Genomic DNA, 7,539 nt, shown 5'->3' on the forward strand with positions numbered 1-7,539 from the left:
GATCTAGGTGACAGGTCATATTGAAAATTTCTGTTTTATCCCTTCAAAACATCTATCTCAATGCTCATTCTATGGGTATTTTCCATATTAGTCACCATATTTAATCCTATAACTGAAGTTTTCATTATTTATGGTCTTGACCAGAACTTTGCAATTTCATGCTGTAAGCATTTTTAAATTATTCCATATTGTAAATGTCACTTCATTCACATGAAGAGAGTCACATAAATTAGACGGTCTAGTTCTTGTGCAGTACTTGGTGACAATAACATTTTCACCTCTGGAGATGAGAGTTGAATTCTGAGACATGTTGCTGACATCTTTCAAAACTTCATAATTTTGGAAGAAAAATGGAAAGGGTTGGTGCATGCAATGAAGAAACAACCAATGTCAAGACACAAACTAACCAGAGCAGAGCAGATTATTGTAGTGAATAATTATTTCTATTAGGGTAGTGGCTAAAAGCCGCAACTGAGACTGGAACCCATTTGTGCTAAACACTGTATAATCAAGTAACAAAAGACAGACGACCTTGCAATCTAAATGGACAAGACAAAAAGAGGGAAGAAAGGGGGGATATTATCTCATTTTACAGATAGAGAATCAAGGAATAGAGCCTCAGAGTTTAGATGCCAAAGTACCTTGGAGGAGCTGGACCAGAGAGATTAAGTGACGATCACACAGGATCACACAGTTCTATTTGTGGTAGAACTGAAACCAGCTCTCTGGGTCCCTGTTCAATTCCTGAACCACAAGACCATATTTCAGCCTATAAAGCTTCAGAGATAATATTAGTCTCTTGCCACTGAACCAAGTCTTGGTCGGGTTTTATTATATTTTTAAATGTTAAATAGTACATTTGATAGGCATATGTTGAAGCAGCTCTAGTACTATAGGGCTCACACCAATGCAATCAATGAAATTACTCTGGCAAAAAAATAGAGTGACACATCGGTGACTCAGGCCACTGGTATCAATTTTCCTATGGAACCAAGTGCAAGTGTCACTTCAGATTCTGCTATCACTTACACCAGTGTAAGCCAGAAGTAACTCCACTGAAGTCACTGGGGGAATATAGGGATGAAATTGGTGTAAAGAGACTCAAACCCACAGTCTGTCACAGCGAGCCTCACAATCGCACCTTTTTTCAAAGAGAGACACAACAGTTGCTGCTACCCAGTCTTCTAGTAATGTAGCTGATTTCAACAAGCGATGGCATAATGTTGTTAGGATCTTGGCCACATCAGTCTCAAGTTTCTACAGAACTCTTGGATGTCAACCAGCTGATCCTGGGGACATGTTGCTCTTTAATTTATGCATTTGCCACAGCACCCATTCCTTTGAAATGTCCATCTCTGCCAGGACTGTTTCTCTACTACCTGAAAAGAGTAGGTCTGGGAGTGGATTGAGACCTGAGAATATGGCCATCCATCTTCATCATCAAGTTATAAGCTCAGGATTTTTGTTGATTTTTTTTTATTAAATGGATTTACTTTACTGTAGTCCACTAACAACTAATTGAGCTGTCTACTGCCCTTTTAGTGCCAAACTCCCTTTGTGTTCATTCTGCCTGGAACCTCTCTCCTTTTCAGGCAGAAATATCATGGCCGGATGCTATGTATAAGTTAGTGCTCAGTTCTTTGGAAGCATATTACATAAATCAGCTGTTCCCTAACACTTTCCCCTCCTCAGCTGGTCATGGTTCCATTGCAAGCAGAGCTGAGCTCACACAGACTGGGCTTGTCTTCACTTCAACGAAAATCACCACTGCTGCAATCGATGCAGCGGGGGTCGATTTAGCGGGTCTAGTGAAGACCTGGTAAATCTAAGGCAGAATGCTCTCTGCTCGACTCTGGTACGCCACCTTTCCAAGAACAGTAAGGTAAGTTGACTGGAGAGCGTCTCCTGTCAATGGAGTACAGGGAAGGCACAGTGGTAAGTCAGCCTAAGCTATGTCGACTCCAACTACGTGAGTCATGTAGCTGGAGTAGCATAACTTAGGTCGACTTACGCTGGTAGTGAAGAAAAGTCCATAGGGTTTTGCAGAGGAGCTGAAGATGCTATCACAATTTTTTCCATCTTCCCCAATTTCCATGCTGTTATGCCTGTCGGCAAGGCAAAGGAAAGAAGAGAACATGGACCCCAAATACTTTTTAATGCACCTTTCTGAATGTGCTACATCTTTAAATATCTGCTCCTATGGCCCCCTTCCCCATACCACAGAAAATGAGCACAGTATGTACATTAATGGATGTGTCCTCACAATACCCCTGTGAGATGGGGAAACATTATTAGCCTCATTAACAGATGAAGACCTCAGATAAGGATCTGATCTAAATCCCCCTAAGTCTACAGGAGGTGTTCCACTGACTTCACTGGGCTTTGAAGCAGTCCCTCTGCATTTTACCTGAGGTCAAACAGTAAGTCTGTGTTAGAACTGGGAACTGATCTTACATCTCCAGAGGCCCAATCCATTACCTTTACAGTGAGACCATGCTTCCGCCTTGCACTGTATCCTGTTATCCAGTCTTTACAAATTAGTTTCTTGTGAAAGACTATTGTTATCCTTTTGTTAATTAAAAAAAAAGCAGTTTTCATTTTTCAAATATCCATCATTGCCCTGAAGAGCTTTCTCGTGCAACAATAGCAGTAGATACAGCACTGCATTCATTTTGGTGTAACATCAGCAGCACGTCTATCATATTCTGTACTGGTGGTACCAGAGTTGTCTTTAAACTCAGCAGAGGTCATTGTGATGTGATATGCAGCTCTTTAATAGTCATGCGTGTCAGCTAATACATTGCAGCATATAGTCTTAGCCATTTAAATGGGACACTGGTAATTTGGACAATCAATTTAGTTGGACAACCTCAGCGAAAGAATTTTTACTCCCATTAAATTGAATGCTTTCTTTTGCTTTAATGGAACAATTGTCATTGCTCAAGCCACTTTGTTGGGATATTTTTTCAGCCTTAATTGCCCTGTCATTTACAATTAGGGATGTTAATAGGGCTGTTAAATGTCACAAATAGCTTACAGCTTTTGCGCGCCACCTGGCTCTCACTATAGCAATCAGGAACTGTCCAGCTATATGTTGTTTTTTAAATGTTTTGATACATTTTAAACTATGTTCAATGGCGCATTAATCAATTTTATGTGATAATAAAGGGCATATAAAACATGACCAAGCTGCAGTTGAATGAACTAAGCTTCAGTGACATTTGGTAGTCATGCGTGGTAACATTTGTACAGACTTCATTTAGATAAGGTGGTAGGTTAAATGGAACAAATTGGAACCCAGTGTGGCATTCCCTAATAAGTCACTTTTTCTAGACCTGGAAGTCAGAAATAAGTCTAAAAACCTAGTCCCCCAGCTCCCTCTTTGTAGACATACACTCAACACCTGATATTCAGGATTAACAAATACTTCTAGCTAGCAGAGAGACATTTCATATGTTACACACTTTTTTTCATACTGTAATGGAGTCTTTTTCTTCCATTCAGTGGAATGACAGTTACAAATCCAGACTTTGATATATTTTATTATGACACCAGAAAGCAGCACCAAGAGGGCGGGCTAAGTGAGGGCATTGCCTACACAGTCGGTTCAAAGTAAACACACTTCTGTAATTGCTGGACTCATGCTCACCTTATATGGGATTTCAACTATGTGAGCTGCAACATGGTTCAAAAGGCTACAAATCAATGTTTTTGTGGCAATGAGGCATGGAGTATGATACCATTAAATTGTCTCCAGGCAATTCTTAATAATCCCAAAGGGTCAGAGATGGACTGAAAACAACAAAAAGCTCTCACAAAAATCCCTCCTCAGAGCAAAACCTAAAAAGCATCAGCCAGTACCCCTATAAAGTTACCCTTAAAGGTGACCATTATAGTATACGTTGAATTGCTTTCCTAATAGCTTGGTAGGTATATTTTAATAATGCAGTTTTGTACTTTAGTATTTTGTGACATCCTTCTTAACTGCCCAGGGTTCCATTCTCACACTCTGACAGCCACAGAGAAACTAAGAATGACATGTTGAACCACTATCAATTAATTCACTTTTGTTTAAGTTAGCTATTCAGGAGGGTTAGACTTTAAGATTTATATTCCAAGATACTACTTCACATTAAAAAGAACATGTTTATCACTCAATTTATTTAGTTTGAAGTCTTCCAGGCCTCAAGTTGACTCTGTTATTTGTAAAAATACAGCTCTAAATTGAGTTACCAGGAGAGGGATTGTTTGTTTGTTTTTTACCTCTCTTTATGGAGTGAAAGGGTCTGTTACGGTATAGCCTTAATCCATCAGTTCTTTAGTACAGCAAGTGTGGTGCACAGGGATTTTGCTGTCTCTGATATAGTAGAAGACTGACAAACACAGACACTTATTGACAGGATCCTAAGAATCTTTACTCTATGACACTTGTATAAAAAGCTCTCATGTACCACACCCTGTTAGAGGTTAACTCTTAACTGTCTGGGGGGCTTGGAACCCTACAGCTGTCCATGTATGGATTTTCAATTTGCCCCCCCCCCCCAAAGGTACTGAAGCATAAGGAGCATTATAAGGTTCTTCAGTGGAATCAGAGTTAGAATAGAAAGACTTATAAGCCTGATTTTGCTTGCAATTACACCCAAAGCAACTCTCTGGACTTCAGCTGAATTACTCTGGATTTAGATTAATATCATTATTTGCACTTCAGTACTGCTCAGAGGCCCCAGTCTGATTCTTTCTCTCTCTCTCACACACACACACACTGTAGGAGCGAGTCCATTCCACAAAGAGTTTATGGTCTAATTTAAGACAAAAATGCACCAAACTGGTGTGGAAAGGGAAGAGGGGGACAATATTGACAGGAGGGCTGGATTATACACACTGGCTACATGCACTATTTGCAAGTTTGAGAGCTGTTTTGTTTACAGTGTCTCTCTCACTGCTTATCTTTGGTGGGAAATGGGGTGGAAGAAGAGGTTTGTGCCCCCTGCACAAGAGGGTGGTCGGGTGGGGAGCCCAGGTCCTCCTGCTCCACTGGGTTACTACTCAGGGCTCTATGAAAGGCAGAGGTAGTAAAAACTCCAGAGTGCTTTGAGGCTTCCTCCCTGGGACACTTCCTACCACCTATTTGCCCAGTCCTGAGCATGGTCAAAAGCCTCTCAAATGATCCATCAGAGGTTAGAGTGCAGGGTTCCCTAGTCCTAGGGAAATGGCTATTCCTGTCCTCCCTACCCCCCAGGGCCAGGGGTAGCTGTGGCTTGCAGACCTTTCACCTGCAGTCAGGACTTTTGCTTCCATAGGGACAGGCCTCTTAAAGATCTCCAGTTGTTGTACAAGCTGTGTAACGTCTCCTTTGTTCACAGTTTCAAGACCCTTTTCAGCCAGCACTTAGCCCAAAAGCTCTCTCTCACTAGGTTTTTTTTCTCAGGGCCATGTTCCCAGTGCTTGTTCTGGCTATGCCCTTGGCTTTCTACTGCAGTTTTCTCAGCTTCTCTGGTGTTTTTTCTGCTTAACAGACACCCTGCTACAATACAAACAAGTCCCCTGTGTTTGTTATCAGATCACAGTGCAACCCTCACAGGTCCACATGGTTCAGTTCCTAAGCAAGCCTGTGGTCTAGTTTTAGGTGAGGTCTCCATTTTTTCATAAAAGAACTGAATAGTTTCTCACATTTAGCCCAAGGGTGGGCAAGCTATGGCCCAGGTGCTGCATCTGGCCCTCCAGACATTTTAATCTGGCTCTCGAGTTCTCGCCAGGGAGCAGAGTCCGGGGCTTGCCTCACTCTGCATGGCTCCTGGAAGCAGCAGCATGTCCCCCCTCCGGCTCCTACATGTAGGGGCATCCAGGGGGCTCTGCACATGTCCCCGCCCCAAGCGCTGCCCCTGCAGATCTCATTGGCCGGGAACCTTGGCCAATTAGAGCTGCGGGGCGGTGCCTGCAAACAGGGCAGCGTGCAGAGGAGCCAGAGGGGGGACATGCTGCTGCTTCTGGGAACCACTTGAGGTAAGCACCACCCAGAGCCTGCACCCCTGACCCCCTCCCATGCCCCAACCTACTGCCCCAGCCCTGACCCCCCCTGCCCTCCGAACCCCTCAGTCCCAGATCGGAGCACGCTCCTGCACCCCCAACCCCTCATCCCCAACCTCATCCCAGAGCTGCACCCCCAGCTGGAGCTCTCTCCCTTCCCCTCACCCCAACTCCCTGCCCATCCCAGAGCTCCCCCCCACACCCTGAATTCCTCATTTCTAGCCCCATCCCAGAACCTACACCCCCAGATGGAGTCCGCACCCAACCCCAACCCCCAATTTCATGAGCATTCATGGCCTGCCATACAATTTCCATACTCAGATGTGGCCCTCGGGCCAAAAGGTTTGCCCACCCCTGATTTAGCCCAAATACGGGGCAGCTGCTGCAGCCACAAGTTTTAATAAGGTTCAACACAACACAAATAAATAGTAATAATGTCATCCCATTCATCACATGCTCTCCATATACCCATTATTGTCCACCGGCAATGCCCATCTTGCTTGGTACTTTTTTCCTAGTTCACTGTTCACACACCTGTATTTGGCACATTGCACAGCATACCCATTTCTATACGTAGGATGCATATATGCAACTCCTGTAGCTGCTTGGAAAGTACCATAATAGCTCAAAACAATGTCTATTTGATGAAGAGAGCTGTGTAGTGGTGGGAGTGGTGGCAGATGGTTTTCGCTTCTGGCTCTTAGGTCCCTTCTTAGGCAGTAGGTTGGAAATTGGACTGGGTCAGAGCTCTGTGCCACCCACGATCTGCTGAATTGCCTTTTATTCATTGGCATGTAGATACCGAGGAAGCAGAGAATAGTCCCTCAATCCTTGAGAGTGCAAGGACGCATCAAAGAAGAGCTCGAGACCATTGAAAGGAAAGTCCTCAATGGTATTCTGGACATCCCTTGGGATTCTTGACAGTTTCAGCCAAGCGGCACAGCATATGACAATCCTTGCAGCCATAAAGCAAGCTGCCTTGTCAGCTGCATCCAAGAAGGGTTGCAATGAAGCCCTTGCTAGTAACCGACCCGCTACAATGCTCGCCTGAAATTGCTCTAGAGGTAAATGGTCAATAAAAGACAACCTACCCCTAGCTGGTGTGGTTATATGTTATCAGGGCTTGCTAGCTCACTGTTCTAAACTGCAATAGCCCAGACGAGCAGTTTTTTGCGACCAAAGAGATCCAGACCACTTCAACCTCCCTGGTCACTCAATTTCAGACCCAAAAGTCGCAATTCTCCAACAAAAAAACTTCAAAACCAGACTCCAATGAGAAACTGCAGAATTGGAATTAATTTGCAAACTGGACACCATTAAATTAGGCTTGAATAAAGACTGGGAGTGGATGAGTCATTACACAAAGTAAAACTATTTCCCCATGTTATTTTCCCCTCTACTGTTACTCACACCTTCTTGTCAACTGTTTGAAATGGGCCATCCTGATTATCACTAGAAAAGGTTCCCCCCTCCTCCCCCGCTGATAATAGCCAACCTTAATTGATTGGTCTC

This window comes from Lepidochelys kempii, chromosome 11, assembly GCF_965140285.1.
Source record: "Lepidochelys kempii isolate rLepKem1 chromosome 11, rLepKem1.hap1, whole genome shotgun sequence".
Classification (NCBI taxonomy): Eukaryota; Metazoa; Chordata; order Testudines; family Cheloniidae; genus Lepidochelys; species Lepidochelys kempii.